The sequence below is a fragment of the Leptidea sinapis genome, chromosome 42, assembly GCF_905404315.1.
Source record: "Leptidea sinapis chromosome 42, ilLepSina1.1, whole genome shotgun sequence".
In the NCBI taxonomy this organism is placed as follows: Eukaryota; Metazoa; Arthropoda; class Insecta; order Lepidoptera; family Pieridae; genus Leptidea; species Leptidea sinapis.
In genome coordinates this window covers 138,452-159,201 of record NC_066306.1, presented here as the reverse complement: position 1 = coordinate 159,201, position 20,750 = coordinate 138,452, and the positions used below count along the sequence as shown (strand labels likewise).

Sequence of the window (20,750 nt, the reverse complement as noted above, 5' to 3'; positions counted from 1 at the left end):
TTTGTCCTTCTTTTCCATAAAAAAAACGCTTACTTCTCGGACTAATTACACAAATTAAATTTGAAACCCAAATTTATGAAGTCTTGTCGAACTCTTATGTTGTGGCTGGTCTATTCATAAATTTTATTCACAAATTTAATGTGTGTTAAAAAATTATATTAAAATCACATATTGAACGTAAAAAACTATCACCGATTCGCAAAGATATCCCATTGGCCTAAAATTGGTTTTAAGGTAGGGTAGGCTCAGTGGGCCTGTTTTCTTATAAATTAACTGTGTTACATTGAAATATATTAATTATATTGATGTTTGCAATGTGCCCGATTCAACAAACTACGCAAACTTGAAAAATTTGTCCTGTATACACCGCCCAACAAATATATTACTAATTAGACTTATAACGTAGAAGGCAAAATTATATTCTGTTTATTCCTGGTGTTAACACTGTGATTTTCACAACCAAGTTACCTTATATCAGAATTCTGATACGTTTCTAAGCTGTGGACATTGATAACATGTATTTTGTTTAGAGGTAAAGAATTCTTTCATTGTAACATATTTTATGTAATATATTTTTAAGGCTCTCTTTTTTAGGACAATTAGAGACATGACGAACAGGACGTTCAGCTGATGGTAATTGATACGCCTTGACCATTACAATGCATTGCCGCTCGGGATTCTTAAGAAACCCGAAACCTGCGCTCGTCACCTTCAGACACAAGATGTTTAGTCTTATTTGCCCAGTAATTTCACTAGCTACGGCGCCCTTCTAACCGAAACACAATTATGTTTACACCTTACTGCTTTACGGCAGAAATAAGCGCCGTTGTGGTACCCATAATCTAGCCGGCATCCTGTGCAAAGAAGCCTCCCACTGGTCATGGCTCTAATGAATAGGCAATCCTAATATACATAACCAGAATAATAACAATTAACTTTTCCTTAAACATACAAGATAGACAACATTGAACTGTTCGCAGCCATGGCGGGTCCTTCCGACCGAAGACATTGCTCTGACAAGGCCGGAAGTGCGCACGGCTCGCGGTCAGCTTCCGTCGCTTTGGCCTTTCTCGTCGGACTAATTACAACATCACACCCAACCCGCCACACGCGCTCCCGACCGCATCTAAAGCCTTGCAATAAGACGTATATTACTCCATTTCAGATGTCAAAGTAGGCCGTAACTCGCACGGAAAGGAAATCGTCTAAGAACAGTTTTGGGTGACAGCAATTAAGGATGGCCGGAGGGCATCTTCGTGTGGAGTGCATTTGTTAGTCAAATTCACACTCGAGTAAGGATTAAAGGCCGTGTCAGCAATTATTTTGCATGTGAAATGAAATTTTCAAGCAGAAGTTACATTAATTAATTATTGGTTTAGCAATAGGTGACACAATAAACTATTTTAATTCAAATTATTGCAACACCCCATTTAACGTGTGGAGTAACCTGCATATAATATTCCAGCACCTTCTCATGTATGCTTCTATACTAATATTATAAAGAGGAAAGATTTGATTGTTTGTTTGTTTGCACTGAATAGGCTCCGCAACTACTAAACCGATTTGAATCATTCTTTCACTGTTGGAAAGCTACATTATCCCCGAGTGTTATAGGCTATATTACATTTTCAAAAAATTAGGGATCCCTACTAAAAGTCCAGTAATGTAACCCAAGGTGTAAAAATACGTACGAGAACGACGTCGCGGGGTGATACAGTTGATAAGCTAGTATCGTATATACAGACTTTCAGAATAAATTAAGTAAATACGTGTTTCCTTATCTGAATGATACCTGGGACATTTTTAATAAGGTATATATTTTTTTTCTTTGAATAGGTAATCTTTGTTAGTACTGTACTTTTCTTTAATAGGGTAAGAGAGGGATAGTTGTGTCACTTTTCGAATAGCTGTAGTTCAATTTATAGAAGACCGCTTACGTCAACACAATCCGTATAATGTTTACGAAACTAGGGTTTATACCCTTAATTGAAGCATCTGGCTTTTAACCTTCCGTAAGAATAAAACTTATTCATATTTAAACACACGTAAATATACAAAAAAAATGCGTCGTGAGAGTTGGTGTCATAGTATATTCAGATTCAATAGAACCTGAAATAAAAATACCATCAAATTTTAAATGATGAAGCCATTTTGCCGATGTGGTGATATCCAGGGGATAATGGTGGCTGAGCGATAGATCCACCATATCCGCAACTCTACCAAACTTCACCCCGCGAGTACTGAATTGTTATGATAGATGCTGCTGAGGGAAGTCGGTGACTTATGTTGCTTTTTTGCTTTTTACTTTTCTAATATTACACTTGGATATTACATAGAGATTAACATTATATTCCAGCGGATACTCCATAGGTAGTGCCGCTTACGCCTCTCTCTCCCCAAGAGAAGGTCACTTTCGATGTAGGCATAGAGTGCACATTGCCCAAAGCCAACCTCAGGTGGTTTTAATTAGTGGGTAGGCACTTAGGTTTTTATGTAAGTCGCACTTAATCAACGCAGCCTATGTCTACGTTGGTATGCATGAGCATTCACCACCTCCATCCCGTCGACATCCCGGAGGGTAGCCCTTACCCTTTGTCTGGGCACAAAAAAAAATTTTTGAGATGCTTATAATATACATAAATATATATACTAGCTGACCCAGCAAACGTTGTATTGCCGATATTAAAATCACGATATAAAAGTAACTGTTGATCGTAGATGGGTGAAAATTTGAAGTTGTATGTATTTTTTAATGCTGCTTCATAATCAAAAAAATGTCAAAAAAATTAAAAAACAAAATTTCGTGTGGACCACCCTTAACATTTAGGGGAATGAAAAATAGATGTTGTCCGATTCTCAAACCTACCCAATATGCACTCAAAATTTCATGAGAATCGGTCAAGCCGTTTCGGAGTAGTTCAATGTTTAACACCATGACACGAGAATTTTATATATTAGATTAGATTTTTCTTGAGCGTTAGGGAAGCATGTATGAAGTTGAAATGAGGCTTTACTCTGTGAAGTCGTTTCTAGATATAGTAAAAATTTTAATACAGCTGTTTGAACTGTATCAAAAGTAAATAATACTATAAACTAATAGTAAAAGGCCTAATCTGGTCCAAGTTTAAGGCCGAGTAGAGGCCTAATATTATAAAGTGTAAAGCTGACACTAATTCGTGGCCGTAGCCCGTAGCGCCGAGTTATGGGCTATTAAGAAATTGTTCTCGCTCGGACCAGGCGAGGGGCGACAGGGGACGGTTATTTGCTTAAAGTTTCTAGTGTACACCACCCCTTACTTGATTGTTTAATTGTGTACAGGGTGCTGCTTAAACATGTCTCTTAATTTTTTTTTTAAAGATTTCTTGCTGGATTATTTGCATGAGATTTTAAGTGCGTGTACTTTTTAGACTTCTTGACAGCTTTATAGACTTCTGTATCGCCTGACAATATCGTCTCATTTAACAAATTTAAACAGAACTGTTCACTCTGATATAACTGGTAATTTATACTTGTTTTTAAATTAAACATAAATGGATAAAAAAAATTGTTGCTCGGTACGATAACGATAGGCAGAAACATTAAAAATACTTCAAATTACATTATTTGATGTAAATGTCTGTACAAAAGTCTCAGTATAGTATTAAAATTTGTCCATTTAATAGATTTTTCTAATTCGTTATTGCTTGCCAATTTGATAAATAAAATTGGTGGTAATTATAATGTCTATTAATTCAACCAGTTATTTCATATTTACCAAACACAGAGCCTAAGTCAATACTGTTTATGTGGCGAATTTAATGAACCATTCCATTTCACTTTTAAAATATTCTCAAATAATAATTGTTGCTAAACAGTCAGCCTGTAGACAAATTATAGAAAGCAAAAGCAACATTAACAGGGGAGGTGCGGGTGTGCGGCTATGGGTCGCGGCGTGCTTAACATTACAGCGTCTTAGGTATACTTGACCCCGGCCTCCTCTACCTAGCGGTCACTGCTCATACTCGGACCCGACACATGGTACTCGGACACTTGAAAGCAGCGCGGAAGGCCACACCTAACACTCACCACCAAATTACCACCAACTAATAAATCACTTTTATCGTTGTAATTTTATTTTATATTTCATTCTAACAATAGCCAAAGTTAGTCAAGTGAGGTAGGTAGGTTTAACCCTTGATCTATTTAATCAAACTAATGGAAATTTAAAATAAAAAAAAAATCAATATATTATTTTCTTCTTTCAATATCTAAGTAAATAGTATAACAACTATAAGGTACTACATTTTTCAATCACTGAGGGTTTCCGACAGAAAGGTGTTAATACAGCTAGATCTTTACGCAGCAACAATCTCGCACATTTACAGGTCACGCCAGACCATAAGCTGCGTAAATCGGAGAGATCAGTATACATAATGGGTCCATCTGTGTATAACAGGCTGCCGAACTCGATCAAGAAACATGCAACTTCCATAACGGTGTTTAAAACACAACTTCGAAAATGGCTTGTCGAACACGTTTTACTCAGTTGAGGAGTTTTACAAGATGCCAGTTATTTGACTAGGTAAAACTTATTTAACAATACGTAAAAAAAATATTTATTTTCTTTACATACATAACAATATATAATGACATAATACTGTATTATTGTGAGGTACCTATTTAAAATGATAATTTGAATTTTAAATTTACCTATTTTTGTTTTTTGACTTGTAACATGGTGTTATTAATAAATGATTTGATTTGATTTGGTGGTCATTCCTTTTTAACATTTGAATCTGAGTCCAGGAAGAAAAGTGGAGCAATGGCGGGCATTATCTTCATAGAAGGAATCAATTTTGCAAGTCGATTTGTTATGTTTTTAAAGTGATAACCCTCACTTCTAGGATTAATACACGATGCGGGATCCCGCATCGTTCATAAAATTTTGTTACCAAATTATATTTGTGTAATTTTGCTAGTTTTCCTCGCTGTTCACGTTTACTATCGTTTATTATTTGTTCTAATATAAAGAATCAGTAACAGAAACTCCATGGTCGAGATATTCAATCATGACCACTCCTTTACTATCCAGAAAAGAGAGCCCATGATCTTTTTGACTTAACTTGCCCTAAATTGCTAAGGGTTTGGAGATTGTGGTCTGATACAAGTTATAGGCTGTAATTTTGTTTCTGGATCACAATTGAGATGACACGTTTCATCCATGGCTATAAATCAAGGTAAGTAATATTGAGTCTCATTTGTTTTTGTGCATCGACAAGTATCCTGAGAACCCAGCTCTTGATAACTTTTTCATGTACGAGCTCATGTAAAATGGTATGCATACTATCAATTCAAATCTTTGTTTCTTCGGCCATAAAACGAACTATGATATGACGATCTGCGAATACATTTTTTTCAACTTTTTTAACCACTTCTTCGATCACTACCATTGTACCCGAGCGAGGCTCATCTCTCTTCCTCATTTAAATTAGGCGTACAAATGTGCAACTGTTTGATACGTCAGAACATTTTCCGTAATTATTTGCATTCTTTAAATCTTGATTTAATTGTTTCGTGCTAAAAAAAATCTAGCCACACGTAATTTACTTTTATAAATTTTCGACAAAACACTCTAACAAACTGAAAACAAAATGACTTCTATTTTTTATAAACAACAAACATATTCTGACTATTTCTTTTAAATCTATTTTATTTTATTGAAAAGGAGGACAAACGAGCGTACGGGTTACCTGGTGTTAAGTAATCACCGCCGCCCACATTCTCTGGCAACACCAGAGGATTCACAGCAGCGTTGCCGGGCTTTAAGAAAGGTATACCTACTTTTTTTGAAAGTACCCATGTCGTCTCGTCTACGTTGTCATATACGTGGAAGAAAACTCCCTGAAATCTGCACCGTGGTTGACCGCCACACAACCAGATGGTGGTGATGATATCCTAATTTGTGCGATGGTGGATTTCTGCAGTAGGAATCACGTAAAACAGCTTTTCGGAACACTCCCCGTGATAAATGCGGTAGAAGACACACAATGAAGCGACGTCTCTACGCAACGCCAAGTGATCCAGCCGTTCACAGAACACTGGGTCATGTGAGCACGCAGTCAAATCAAATCAATATTCCAGTATGCTAAAGCCTGTATTTCTTTTGGTTCTTAAAAGTTTGCACCTTATTCTTAGTATTTATTAAAGGTCCTCGTACATTAAAGTTAGATTGAGTAGTCACAACTGATATGAAGAGTATTCAATAAGAGCAATCAGCTTAATGAAACTCAAACTATCGAGATCAGAGTAATTCCTGTAAGTAATTCCGGGCCAGGTTAAGTTAACGTTGAGTTAACGTAACGGTTCAAGTTGAGAGCTCAGAATTTAATTAATCCAGTGAATAGTTGGCGTTAGCCACGGCCGAGCGGTCTCAGACGAAGCGGCCACCTTGCTGCAGAGTAGGGTGTCCGCACCAATGTCGGACACTAATTTATTTATTTTACTTTAAAAAGTACGGTCGTAGACTTGTTACACTTACAAAAGACCTACACATAAATTATACTTATTTACTACATTAATTTGAACGAAAGCCAAAAAAATTACAAAATAAAACACTCCACCTGTCTTCTAATAAATTGCAGTTAGGATTGGTATCAAGTAAAACATTTTACATGTACTAATGTACAATCACTACAATATCTGAAAAATTTAGTAAAAAGTGCTATTTTAAACGAAAAAAACCTATCTCTAAATATTTGTTTTAACTAAAATAATAGCCAAACATCCCAATTTTAGGATTATATACTATTTATAGTTTTTTTTTATTAGTTACTACTAAAAAACCCTAAAGATCTAAAAGAAGTCTAAATATCTGTTCTAAATATATTGTTCTCACGTTATTAGCACGCTATTAACAACACTTTTTAGTTCTATAGTATTCCATATATAGCTATAACCCGTGGGCTACTGTGATCCTTAACTGCCATGTAACCTGAAGACTGTTAACCAGTCTTCTTCACAATTTACTACAAATCTGACATATATTGCTGATAATATGTTAATAATAGGTTAATGAAATACACTCAACAACTTCACCATGCTACTTCTTATTAAAAAGTTAATCAAATAACGTATCTTGATGCAAAACAATTACATATGTAGCAGTTAGATATTGCATATATTTTATTCAGATACATATTATAAAACATGAGTTGGCCCAGTTCACAACATTTACCCTACACATCTGCTCATCTTGCAAGACTCTGTAATTGATTAAAGGAGAAAGATCTGAAACTTTGATTGGTCGCTGCTCACAACTCGCTCACAAACCCTCAATTCGAAGCTTAATTCTGCTTACATATGCATCTACTGCTCTTGGATATACATATATATGTTCAAAGTAGATAATATTATTTCAAGAACTGAAAATTTATCTTATTGGAAATACAAAATATGTATTACCAACAGTCATATACATAATTATATATTATAATATACATCTGATAAAGTATACCTAATTGGTCGGTTACGCCAACTCATTTCCTTGTTCTTGTTTTAAAATAAACACATCATTAAAATAATCAGGTGTTAATTGGGTTTAATGCATAACAAATACAGAGGAAAACCTTGAACAAATCACCTGAATGCTAAACTCAGAAATGAGCAAATATTAATGTGTTTGGGTCGATGTGTCACTTACTCACTCATTTTGCGGAATTCCCTGTGTTTATACACAATTTGAAATTCGTCGGTTGGTCGAGTGATACGATCCAGACAATTCACAGGTCACAGGTGAACCACAGGTTCAGTTCCTGCAGAAGTCTGACTGATTTCAGAAGTCTTTACTAATTGTTATTTTTAAGTAACTTCCGGGATAAAATATACAAATTAAATTCATAGGCCAACTACGGACGAGTAAAAAAAGAAGGACTCCGCGCCGTGATATTAGCAAGTGAATCGCCGTTATGCTAGTGTGCGGTTACGGGGGATACTAGTTACACAATTTTTTCTCCCTTAAATAATCATATATGGCCACAAATACTTATATAGTATCGTTTTTACACTTTTTCACAACGCACGACGGAATTTTTAAATATTTTATTGAGACGCAAACTGATTTGTCACAGACGATGACAATTCTCATAATGGCCGCCTATCGGCCTGAAGTAGTGTAAGTGTGTGCGTGGGGCTATGTATTTACATGTTAATCGCCTTGTTTTGGTGCTACACTGTTATGTAAGGTGACACGGAGTCCTTATTTTTTTACTAGTCTAACTAGACTAGACTAACCACAGATATGTGACTAATCCGTTACTTTATCATAAATTATAGAAGAATTGTTCAAATCACCAAATCAAATCCCAATCTTCCAACGAATTTCATCATCAACAATAATAACAATATGTTTTTCTTAATATTTTGTTATATTAAATTACTTACATTGTATGAAACACAGAGACAATGGTGACGTCAAAAAAATAACGGCTTTTATTTTTGCCGTGAAGCAGTATTGTGTTAGCATTGTTTTTCGGTCTAAAGGGCGCCATAGCTAGTGAAATTACTGGGCAAACGAGACTTCATCTTATGTCTCAAGTTAAAAGTGCTCTCAGAAATTTTGGATTTTTCAAGAATCCTGAGCGGCACTGTATTGTAATGGGCAAAGCGTATCTATTACCATCAGCTGAACGTCCTGCTCGTCTCGTTTCTTTTTTTTTAAATCTGCAATAAAACAAGCAAACGATGTTGTAATGTATAGAAGTGCCACAATAAGTAACACCCACGACCGGCAACACACACAGACAGTCTTTGTTGCTCGATGTCGTCGCCACTTGCCAGCGCCTCACTAGTGATGTCACCTCACTGGTTTCACAGCTTCCTAAAATAGAATTATCGATAAATATTATTCAGTCACGTCTCGCTTGAACGCTTAAAGTGCATGTTCTCTATTTGAAATCAATTATTGACAAAACTGTTCAGAGAGCAACCAAGTTGTAAATAATAAAACAAGGTTGCAGGTCACCTTTTGCTAATAGTACAACGAGCACGAAGGACGGCTCCCTGACAACATCAGATGGATTATCAGATCGATTTTTTTTTCGTTCTGGTTGGTTTTTTTTATGGAATAGGAGGACAAACGAGCGTACGGGTCACCTGGTGTTAAGTGATCACTGCCGCCCACACTCTCTTGCAACACCACAGGAATCACAAGAGCGTTGCCGGCCTTTAAGGAAGGTGTACGCGCTTTTTTTGAAGGTACCCATGTCGTATCGTCCCGGAAACACCGCACAAGGAAGCTCATTCCACAGCTTTGTAGTACGTGGAAGAAAGCTCCTTGAAAACCGCACTGTGGAGGACCGCCACACATCCAGATGGTGGGGATAATATCCTAACTTGTGGCGTTTTGTGCGAAGGTGGAATGGTTGTGTCCATTTATGTAACAGTATCTTCTCTAAAGAAATTCATTCCGGCCAAGCCAGTAACGTCGAGGAGGCTTTAGTAAATTAATTGGAATTAACGTTAATTAACGTTCCTACAATATGCTGATTCCTTTTTCTAGGGATCAAACTGCATTCTAAAATGGATTCTTTTATTGAAATAATTTTCGATGCCAAACTCCAAAGGGGCCCTCAAAAATACAACTTATGGAGCAGACGTAGCTCTGCTCTATAGGATGCAGTACTATTTAAAAAAGAGTCATTTTTCACAGTAAAAAAACCAGACATTGAAACTGCAAGATTGGTTTATTTGAGTTACTTTCACAGTATTGTAAAGGTTTATTATTTTGGGGTAATGCTGCTGATATTTATTCTATCTTTGTGCTGCAGAAAAGAGCTGTTCGTGCAATTAGTACCAAGAGAGTTGATTAGATCTAAATTCAAGGTTTTTAAAATTAGAACTGTTTTAATCAATTTAAAATATACGAAACCAATATATTTTCAATAAAATGTTAATCAATTTCAAAAGATATATGAACGCCTTAATTATATTATTAGCAGAAACAAAAAATAACCGTCAATGCCCACTTCTAGGCTAAGTAAACTCAACAAGCATTAATTATCGGCAATCGCGTTAGATTTTGTAATAAGTTTCGTGAAAATATAATGGAAATGTCTTTTAACAAGATCAAAGCTTTAAACAAAAACTTATAGAAAAATCATATTACAATTTAAAGGATTATTTAAATGATAGAATTGCCCTAAATTGAGTATTTAATTAGTTTTAATATAAAAATTAAATTATTAAGAATTATACCATGCAAATTTAAACATAGTGGTCAATATGCGACAATAATACGACCGATATAGCTGAATGGTTAGTGACCCTGACTACTAAGCTTAGAGGTCCCGGGTTCGTATCCAAAGTGTGTCAATATTATTATTATTATTAAATTGTAACTGCTATTAATAATGCCACAAGTTCTATTTCCTATACCTACATATATAAAGTTATTTTGATTTGATGTAGATCTCAGGGCTTTTTGAATCCTATGATTTGTAGATGCTATCAAGTCAGTTGTGGCCAGTTATTAAGTATTGTCTTGGTCTGAATAAAAGCTTTAGCGATATACTTCTATACTTTAAAAAGCTTTCTGTGTTCTATATGTAGAGTAAATTTATTAGCTAAAATAAAAAAAAAATAAGGTTTCTTCTTTCTCGAACCGATACGACTTAGGGACCTTCAAGCAAGCATCTCATGATTTTTCGGATATCCATGGGGAGTGTCACCACTACCATCACGTCACTCACTTGCCTGTTTGCCCCTTCTTATATAAGAAAATAAAAGCATAATCGCTGTTTTTTCTTGGTGGTGAAGTGAAGCGACGTAGTAAGCGGGGCTCGAGTGGTACGCGGAGATGTAATTAAAAAGTATGCGTTACGCCAATAAAACAACACTGTGAGCGCGACAGATGGGAGCCGTTCTCACGACGCGGACGATACGCGTATACCTAACACGTAAATAGACAAACATTAAAACATATTCACGCAGATACTGCCAGTGCCACAAGTGTCCTGACTGACATTTTCGAGATTGGACTGTTAAGATCTGCCTTAGAGCTAGACTTTGTCCACATACATTGAACGTAGGCTAGCGAAAAAACACGCTTCTCTTTAACTCGCCTCGCCACACACACTTTTTCCTTTCGTTTCTTGTCATTCTTTTTTTTATGGAATAGAAGGACAAACGAGCGTACGTGTAACCTCACCTGGTGTTAAGTGATCACCACCGCCCACATTGTCTTGCAACACCAGAAGAATTTCAAGAGCGTTGGCGGCCTTTAAAGGAGGTTCCCGCGCTTTTTTTGCAGGTACCCATGTCGTATCATCCCCGAGACACTGCACAAGGAAGCTCAATCCACAGCTTCGTAGTACGTGGAAGAAAGCTCCTTGAAAACTGCACGGTGTATGACCACCACACTTCCAGATGGTGGGGATGATTTCTTAACTTGTGGCGTATCGTGCGAAGGTGGAATTTGGTGGCAGGTGAAACAGCTCTTCGGAACGATCCTCGTAATAATAATGCGGTAGAAGACACACAATAAAGCGACGTCTCAACGCAATGCCAAGTGATTAGCCGTTCACAGTGCACTGGGTCCCTTGTAAGCTTTGTGCAATCGTGATATATCTGTTTTCATAATCTTTGTTAAGAGTGATCACGGTGTATCGAGGTCGCATGTGTTTCTGTGAATCACATCAGCATTCATTAACAGTGCGAGTGGGAGCGGACGGCCGCGGCGGGGCGGGAGAGGGGTGCGGCCTGTGGGTTCCTAGGTGGAGGTGAACTCTGAACATGTGGCCAACTCTTCATATTGTGAGTTATAATAGTACCATTATTATTGTCTAAGACCTACAAGTAAATTTACTAAATTCACTGAGTAAACAACAAAAAATATTTGATAAAAAAAATGTGTGCAGTGCAATTCACACGTGGTAGAAGTGAAACCTTCAAAAATTTTGGCTTCAAGATGGTGATCACTTGTATAATAAGTTTAAGATATACATTGTGCATGAATGTCTATGAATTTCTAGTTTTTGGTACTGTTAATTTTAATTGATATGGAAGAGCGTGGCCTTCTGGTACAGGTGTTTCTCACTTAATAGAAGGTCACATCCACTGTTATGTTTGTACCATTTTTGTTACAGAAATAAATATTTTTTCATTTTTTCATTTTCATGTCTTAACTGCATATGAAGTCCTGGTTCAAGTTGCTAGACTGACCATGATTTCAACCGCTATGAAATACATTATTATCACCGCTACCATATATATACGTCGTGCGCATGACGTCAGAATATATTATGGTATACTCATTCATAAGACAATCTCTTCTTCAACTATTATCGCCTGGTACCAAAACACTGTATAATGCTTCCTATCTCATTGTCTCGCCGCTTGAATCCTGTACCTATGTCTCTATCGTCACGCTTTTTCGTTTCATCGAGTTTCAAATCACAACGACTCTAAAGAAGTTTCACTTCATAAATGTTAGTAAGTTATGATTGATATTTTAAACACGCTTTCATTAGCCTGGTATGTTTGTAACGAAATATTTGAACGTGATCTTCGACCCTTGCAAAGGTGGACGTATTTCGAAACTTTACACACTTATCAAGGAGCGATGACAATTCAATAATTTATTTAGTATGTCCCATTTTTCTTACCAGGCTCATCGGTATTAGCGTCATTTTTTATTTTCGATACCCGGTTGTGTTTTTTTGCCAAAGACCAAGGCGCGTACTTACGTACGAAATTATCATCCTATTGAGACTAACAATGCAAAATTTAAATGTGTTAATTGAAGATATTTTTAAATTGACTAAACGCTTACCAGTATTTGTCACTAAAATTATTATTACAATAGACTCTGTGGACATCAAGCAACCATGCTTTTTATCAAAAAATACATTTGTTGTGTTGAGGAGCTGTTTGGGTTGATTCTAGCGGCCGAATTCCACCACCGGACATAACGTGCAAAGTACCACCCGTATCACACTGTCGTCTGGTATATCACAACCGCGCGTTTTGGAATCCCACTTTGTGAAATCAATTACAGGCTGCTGTTTTCCCGAACCGATACGACTTAGGGACCTTCAAGAAAAGAGCATACTCCCACCTTAAAGGCCGGCAACGCATCACTTGACACCTGTTGTTGTGGATGTCCATGGGCGGTTGCATCAACATTCCCCACCCCGTGAGCCTCTTGCCCGTTTGCCCCCTCTTATATAAATAAAACTTAGGCGAACCGTTTTGTCAGTTCTTGTAGATTTATTTGTTGATTCACAATTGCATTAATAGATAAAATTTGTCACTTTAACTGCATGTCCATCCCCAACATTGATGCCACCAACCTAAACGGATAACGGCGGCCCTAAGCGGGCACGGTCCCTATAATAAACATCTATTTAATATGGGCATAACTGACAGCCCCCTGTACGGGGCCTGTATGGTGGCAGAAGAAACTGCTGCACATGTACTTCTGCATTGTCCAGGTGTAGCAACTTACTGGGCTCAACATATTGGTACCCCAAAAAAACTCCCAGAAGTCTTTAGGAAGGAGAAGAGGTTGCTAAGATTTCTGGAAGAATTAGGGTGGCAGGAATAATAAATATATTCCCATACACGCAAAATAGGCGGACAGTCGAGTTGCGGAAATTGGCCCGATTATAACATACCATACCATACCAAGTGCATGCAAAATAACTGGTTATATAGCCACAACAGCGTAGAGCTCAACTGTGACGTAGAGATTCATTATCACAACACGAGACAGCTCGTGGCTTGTGTCAGCCGATACTACCAGATACAATCCACTTGACACATACTCAACTCACACCGGTCACACTTCACACCATCAGGTCACTGGCCTCGCACATCACTTGATGTATTTATTCATTAATTTGGGTTGCATCAACTAACTTTAGCAATAACAAACATGTTAAAGTGCCGGTTAAGCAAATAAATAGTAGTTAAAAAAAACTAGAAAATACGCTTTTTGTAGAAAACCGAACTGAAAAATAGAAAATTTATTCTGAAATGTAAAATTAACATCAATTCCTGCCTTATAGACGATAGATGAAAATTATATAAAATTAACAATAATCTTATTTAAAACTTATATCAAATTAATGTAATGTCATCGATCCTCGATAAATCTACGAAGTTTGAACGAAATCTGGTCGTTTAAAGTGGGTAAAAATCGCGCCCAAATGAGTCGGTTACAAACAAACATACATACAGGTGAAGCTAATAAAAAGCGTATTAAAAATGCGTTGCACCATTTGACAATTTTTAGGTGACGTCATAACTTTAACTGTTAATCTTAACCGTACAATATTCGCCAGTTTTGATTTCAGAATATTTATTGTCTCGAGAAGAATACAAATTCACTTACTGAGATACTTAAACTAACATGATACACATATTGAGCGGCAAATCGTAGTGTAAATACTATAAATAAATTTAGTCCTAATATTTAAAGTTACAATAATTACATATTCACAGAGTTATAACGAAATAGGTGGGTAACGTATAAAATGAATGTTTACAGTAATTAATGAAATACCTACACTATTTTATTATTTGTTAAAATGACGGTTAAACCTATAATTAATATTAAACAGTGACCTGTCAAAAGTTTCAAAAAAATGTTCGATATTGACTTCATAGCCTAAGATCCCAATGCTCGGTACTGCAGGTATGTATTTTTTTGATAAAATTAATATTATATGAACGTTGAGGGAGTATACAATGTACTAGCGATAGATTGCCTATAAAAAATTAATTATACCTAAATATAATATAGGTAATTGATGCCAATTTATTATAGGCAACCTATAGCTAATATAATGCATACTCTCGCAACGTTCATTTAAAATTATTTTTATCAAAAAAACATATACCTGTAAAATTAAGCAGTGGAATCTTGTACTATGATGTCACTTTTTAACTTTAACTTTAACTATGCTAAGGAATACGATAGTACAACACAATCCGCATGTTAAAGTCAGCGTTTCTGTTAACCTTAGGTAATAGCTAATATAATGCAACCCAATAATTAAAGTAAAAAGTTTTTGGATATCAGAAAATTTCTAGAACCAAATTACTTTAGAATTTTACATTTTTCTTCACCGCATTCTTTATATTTTTCGTATTTCATTCTTGTGACCTTGTTGGTATTTCAAGGTAACAAATAACCGAATACAACAAACATACCTTATATATACTGGTTTGAATTATATCAGAGTTTGAAGCCAATTATAACTTTTTTCATATATACCTAAGATAAAATTTATTTTTATTTTATAATTAAATGGGGTCTTTTTTCCATTAGCTTAGCTTTAGACAAGATCAACATATTCGAACGGACGCCTTGAAGTACCTAACAGATAAAGTTTTGTTGAAATGTTTGGAGACACACGTTTTGTGACCTCAACTTTTTCTTTTAATTTTTATTTTAATTTACTGGCCAATACAGAACAAATACAAAACATTTTTATCAGATACCACGGAAACCTCACGGTTATCTGGGTACAAGGACCTATTCATTTCATGAACCTGTGTGCAGGTAAAATATAGCTTTAGACAACAGAAACATCGATTTGCGGGCGGACGTTGACTGACAGATATTGTAACTTGATAACATTAACTTTAACTTTTTGTTCGAAAGTTTAGAAACACAATATGTTAAGTGACCTCTACTATTTTCTTCTCCCAGAACAAACTCAGCTTTCAGCTGGTTTGCAGGTGAAATATAGCTTTAGACAACCGTAACACCTCCAACTGACAGATCTCAGAAATCGCTTACTTTGTCCCCTTGGTGAACTAGGTACTATTATTGTTTATTAACACTCGGTACTCGGCAGAACGCAGAGCAATCTGTGATGTAACGATGGAGCCGAGAGAGGCCGGCGGCCATTAAACGTGTGTTGTTGATGAAAGCGCGTGAGTCAACCGCTCACTTGAGATATTATACTTGTGTACACACTTGTTTAACGAGCGCACAAAACTGTGGAGTAGCCTTTCTAATAATTCTTAAAAAAAAATCCTGTAATTACATTAATTCAACGTCACCAAAATGTGTTATTTGAACTAGATAATTAAGATGTATTTTCTTAAATTTGATTATTTTGCAACATTGTTATTGCATCAAAACGCGCAATCGCCCGCATCTCCGTCATAGGACTTTTTGTTTGTCTGGTCTGTTGTAAAAACCATTGAATGGTGCGAGTTACATTCAGCTACAAGTCATTATTATTGATTAAATATATCTACTCGATCTAACGAACTAAATAACTAATGAAGCATCTTTTATTTGCTATTTTTTTATATGAGGGTTTAAACGGGCAACAGACTCACGTTAGGGAAGGGGTAACCGACCATGAACATCCGAACAGTAGGGGTGAAGAGATGAGTTGCTCGCCTTTAAGATGGGTGTATACTATATGCTTAGTTATACAAATAAAATTTGAAAACACAATTTTTTGATCGAGTCAACTCGAACGGTTGGCTCAGTTGGTAAGAGCGCTCACATGGGATGTGAGAGGTAGCGTGTTCGAGTCCCGCATCGTTCATAAGATTTTGTTTACAAATTTTATTTATTATTACAAAAATTAATCCCAGAAGTGACCCTCACTTTATCACTTTAAAACATAACAAATTGTCTATCCCTAACTTTAACATTTACAACTTTTCTTGAATATTTGAATATTTTTTTTAGTATTAATATTTATTTAATAAAGTTTGAAAAATGTCATCTGCTGGCATAGCGTATTTATAAAAAATATATATAATACGAGTCCACACTCTTCGCTGTCCACTTAGGTAGATACAATTAAGAGTGTCGCGGGTTAACGGCGACGTCGCGAGTCGACAATTCCACCAATTGCTCCTCGTGGGAACAGAACCCACTGACTCACCTCGCTGACATTCACTAATCAACGGCTATGCTGAGCACCGGCCGGTCCTCGGCAGTTACCATTACAATCATTACAATAGTTAAATGAGAGAATGTTGTAGATGTCGCCGTGGACTGAAAAACTGTCATGATATTAATACTCATATAACAATATGAGTTGAGTTTTTTATGAATACTACTTTAAACTGGTGATGTTTACTTATGGATGTCGCATTTTATATAGCAAAAGCTTGTCTAAAATACCACATAAACACTGGCCATGCTCCTGTAACTTTCCATCAGTTGATTCGCAAGCTAGTTCTTCTTATATATTAATAAAATATATTCAATAATATATATATATTTTTTTTTTATGAAAATAAGGAACGAGACGAGCAGGACGTTCAGCTGATGGTAACTAATACGCCCTGCCCATTACAATGCAGTGCCGCTCAGGATTCCTGAAAAACCCAAAAATTCTGAGCGGCACCACAATTGCGCTCGACACCTTGAGACATAAGATGTTAAGTCTCATTTGCTCAGTAATTTTACTATCTACGGCGCCCTTCAAACCGAAACACAGTAATGCTTACACATTACTGCTTCACGGCAGAAATAGGGGCCGTTGTGGTACCCATAATCTAGCCGGCATCCTGTACAAAGGAGCCTCCCACTGGTATGTACAAAGGAGCCTCCCACTGGTATATTTTATTTTATTTTATTAGTCTGCATTGTACATAATAAATTGTAAATAAAAAAAAAGTCTAGATTGATATAAAATATAGTTACAAAACTAACGAGTTTGGATGCGCAAACAGTCAAGACCTATCCTAGATCTATCCAGGAAACTGAGTGTACATATATGTAACTATTAACAGGTTGTTGAAATAAAAGCACAAAGTTCGCGAAACACCTAGAAATACTGGTGAATTTCCATACTGGGGTAAGTACACTTACCTATTGGAATTATAATACAAAACCGAGTTTCTGTATAACATCACATCAAAGCCCACAATCTCATCATCGTGTTACAAAGAGCTCGTCCAATAATTAACAGTAATTACAATTTCCAGCATCAATCAGCCGGAAGACATCAAAACTTAAGCCGCGTCTTTTGTTTAATCCGGAGAAAAATTCAAACAAATCGCTGCAGCGAGGGTCGCCGGCTCTGGCAGGTATCCGAAACAAATTGCCCTTAATAAAATACTCCTCCAATTAACAAGCCTCCGAGGAAAACGGGAAAAATAATAAGAATCACCTTCTTAGATGGAAAGTGATCTCCTCTTAATTGCGGAGGGAGTCTCCGCGCCGGAGGTCTACGTTTCAAATTGGCTGGATTTTATTTTGATTGGAGAGTTTACATATATTTCATGCCGAGCTTTTTTGTCATTGTCGGGTGGGACCTTTCGAACTGAACTTGATGTTTTAATATTATTAAAGTATCATGACAAGTATAGATGCCTTTCATTCAATAATTTACAATTTATTTCATTATTTATTTATTTAGCTTAGACAACAATAGGTCCATATATAAATGTTAGTGCAAACAGTGTTAACGTATGTTAGTAAATACAATAATAAATTACATATAAATGTTAGTAACAAACTTATTCTGTTTAAGTTGATATAATTATTAAAATTACAAACTAAAACAGACATCCAGTGTGATTTGACTAAGCTGTCCTGTCTGTCGGCTATAACCTTCATAATAAAATATTATTTTGAAGGTTATAGCGATATTTATGACTGAGGCGATTCTTGGAGAGCATTGATAGATTTTTGGGTATAGTCAACCCAAATACTGCACGTGTAAAAGTTCTGACAGAATGATATGATATATATATAAATCAAATTATATTAAAAACTATAGTCGTAGAATTGTAAATATAGGTATAAGATTTGTTTTGTTTGAATAATAAACACAATATAAATCAAATAACAAGGTCACAAAATGACACTTATGAATGTCAATTTTTTTTTTTCTTTTTGAATGTACTGGTAATTCGTAAAGGATTGAGTATGCATAAATTTACATTTTCATCGTTTTACAAATCATTTCAATTACAATATAATTAAGTGATGCAAAAAAACATACTATACACATATATATATATATATATATATATATATATATATATATATATATATATATATATATATATATATATGTGTGTGTGTGTGTGTGTGTGTGTGTATAGTATGTTTGTTATATATATATCATATAAAAAAGGACTCTGGATTGCTTATAAATAATAAAATATCCAAACTAAAACATATTTACTTCTTTTCAAAGCACTCTCATTTAGTATTTTTTTACTGTAATTCGTCACACAGTTGTGATTGTTTTCTCAGCGTTTTGAGTGTAAAGTGGTATTATATAAACATTTATTTTGATAAGACCTATGTTAAGAGATTTCCTTTACTTCAAAGCATTATTTGAATGTGGGCGTTTGTTATTATATATTTTTTTCAAAAATGTTTAATCACAATAAAAATGAACTAGTACTGATATTTGATACACAATCTAAATTTTTATTGCTATGAATTATAAGTTTTAAAAGGCATCAAAAGATTATTATTTCTATATTATTAATTCGGTATTGGGATTAATTATTTATATTACGCGATGCATTTGCAAGTCCTTTAATTTCAGCTTGATAATGTCAAACTATTTTCTAGATTATTCTTTCACATTTAGGGTTTATATAATCACAGTCTGTACTAAATAAAATATTTTCAAGAAAGTTTTATACAAACTAACAATATTTTTGATATTGTTCAGCAAATAATCGTTGGAAAGTATTAAACTCAATTAAGTGTCAGTCTAAGTTATATAACTCACTGTGGAAGTAAAAGTGAGTTATAAAGTCAGGTCGGTTATCGGAGATTCGTATCGAACGGCGTGGCGGTACGTGGGTTCGGTTGATTTATACGAGCAGTTAATCCAACTATTTACTAGTTTTAGTAGAAGGTAAGATGGGCCTTTTTCTGGCCAACCCCGGACGTAGGGTGTGGTACAAGCGATACACTATTTGCGGGCATTATAAAATTTATATGTTTATAAAATTACCTCAAGGACTTTCTTACTATTTCAAATATGAGTTGGTTAGTATAAAATGAAATAATAAAATCATTGTGATAGTTTTAATAAAGTTCAAAATATATTATGTCCATTATTTGCTACGATTCATATGAGGTCGCCATAAATTACATAATAGTGTCTACATTAGCTTGTATACTCATTATTTGAATGAAATAAATAAAATCTGATTCATTAATTATTTTTGAATAATATGTGCTACTACGGTTTCTTATTAAATGAACGGTATTTTATTAACTTACACGATTACCCTGTTCCACCCAGGACCTAATGAAATCGTAAAATATGAAATGAAATTGATAAAACACAAATTAATTTCACATTCATTAACCATTAATCTTAATTGTTGATTTGCGTATTAGCAATGTGTATTAATTGATGTAATGTTTGCAATAGTAAGATTTAAATTAGTACTATATTAGTAAGTATTACTATTACTAAGAATCGAATTAGTAGTAGTACTATTATACTACAGCAATTATTTTTGTTTGATTTTGGCACTACAAAAGTAATAAAAAGCAATAGATTTTCAATTTCTGAATTTTATTGGATTACACCAAGTACGATCGTTGGCTAATTAACAAAGTCGCGTATCGCTTGTGCCTTGTGCCGCTTCGGTCGGTAAAGAGAGTTATCAGTCACTGAGCTATATGAACACACATATACGACCAGAGAGTTTTCTACATACTTCGCCACTACCAGATAATTATTATCTCTTCTACTTACACTTTATTATGATAAGAGTCTATTAGGTAGACACATTGTAACATCATTTTTCAT

At 35.2% G+C, this 20,750-nt stretch overlaps 1 long non-coding RNA gene across 1 annotated transcript; it reads left to right on the top strand.

Moving 5' to 3' along the window:
- Positions 1–11,676: 11,676 nt before the first annotated feature.
- LOC126976708 (uncharacterized) lies at positions 11,677–18,324 on the top strand. Its single transcript, XR_007731964.1, has 2 exons — positions 11,677–11,787; positions 17,944–18,324. It is a non-coding gene; the product is annotated as an uncharacterized LOC126976708 (long non-coding RNA).
- Positions 18,325–20,750: the final 2,426 nt, after the last annotated feature.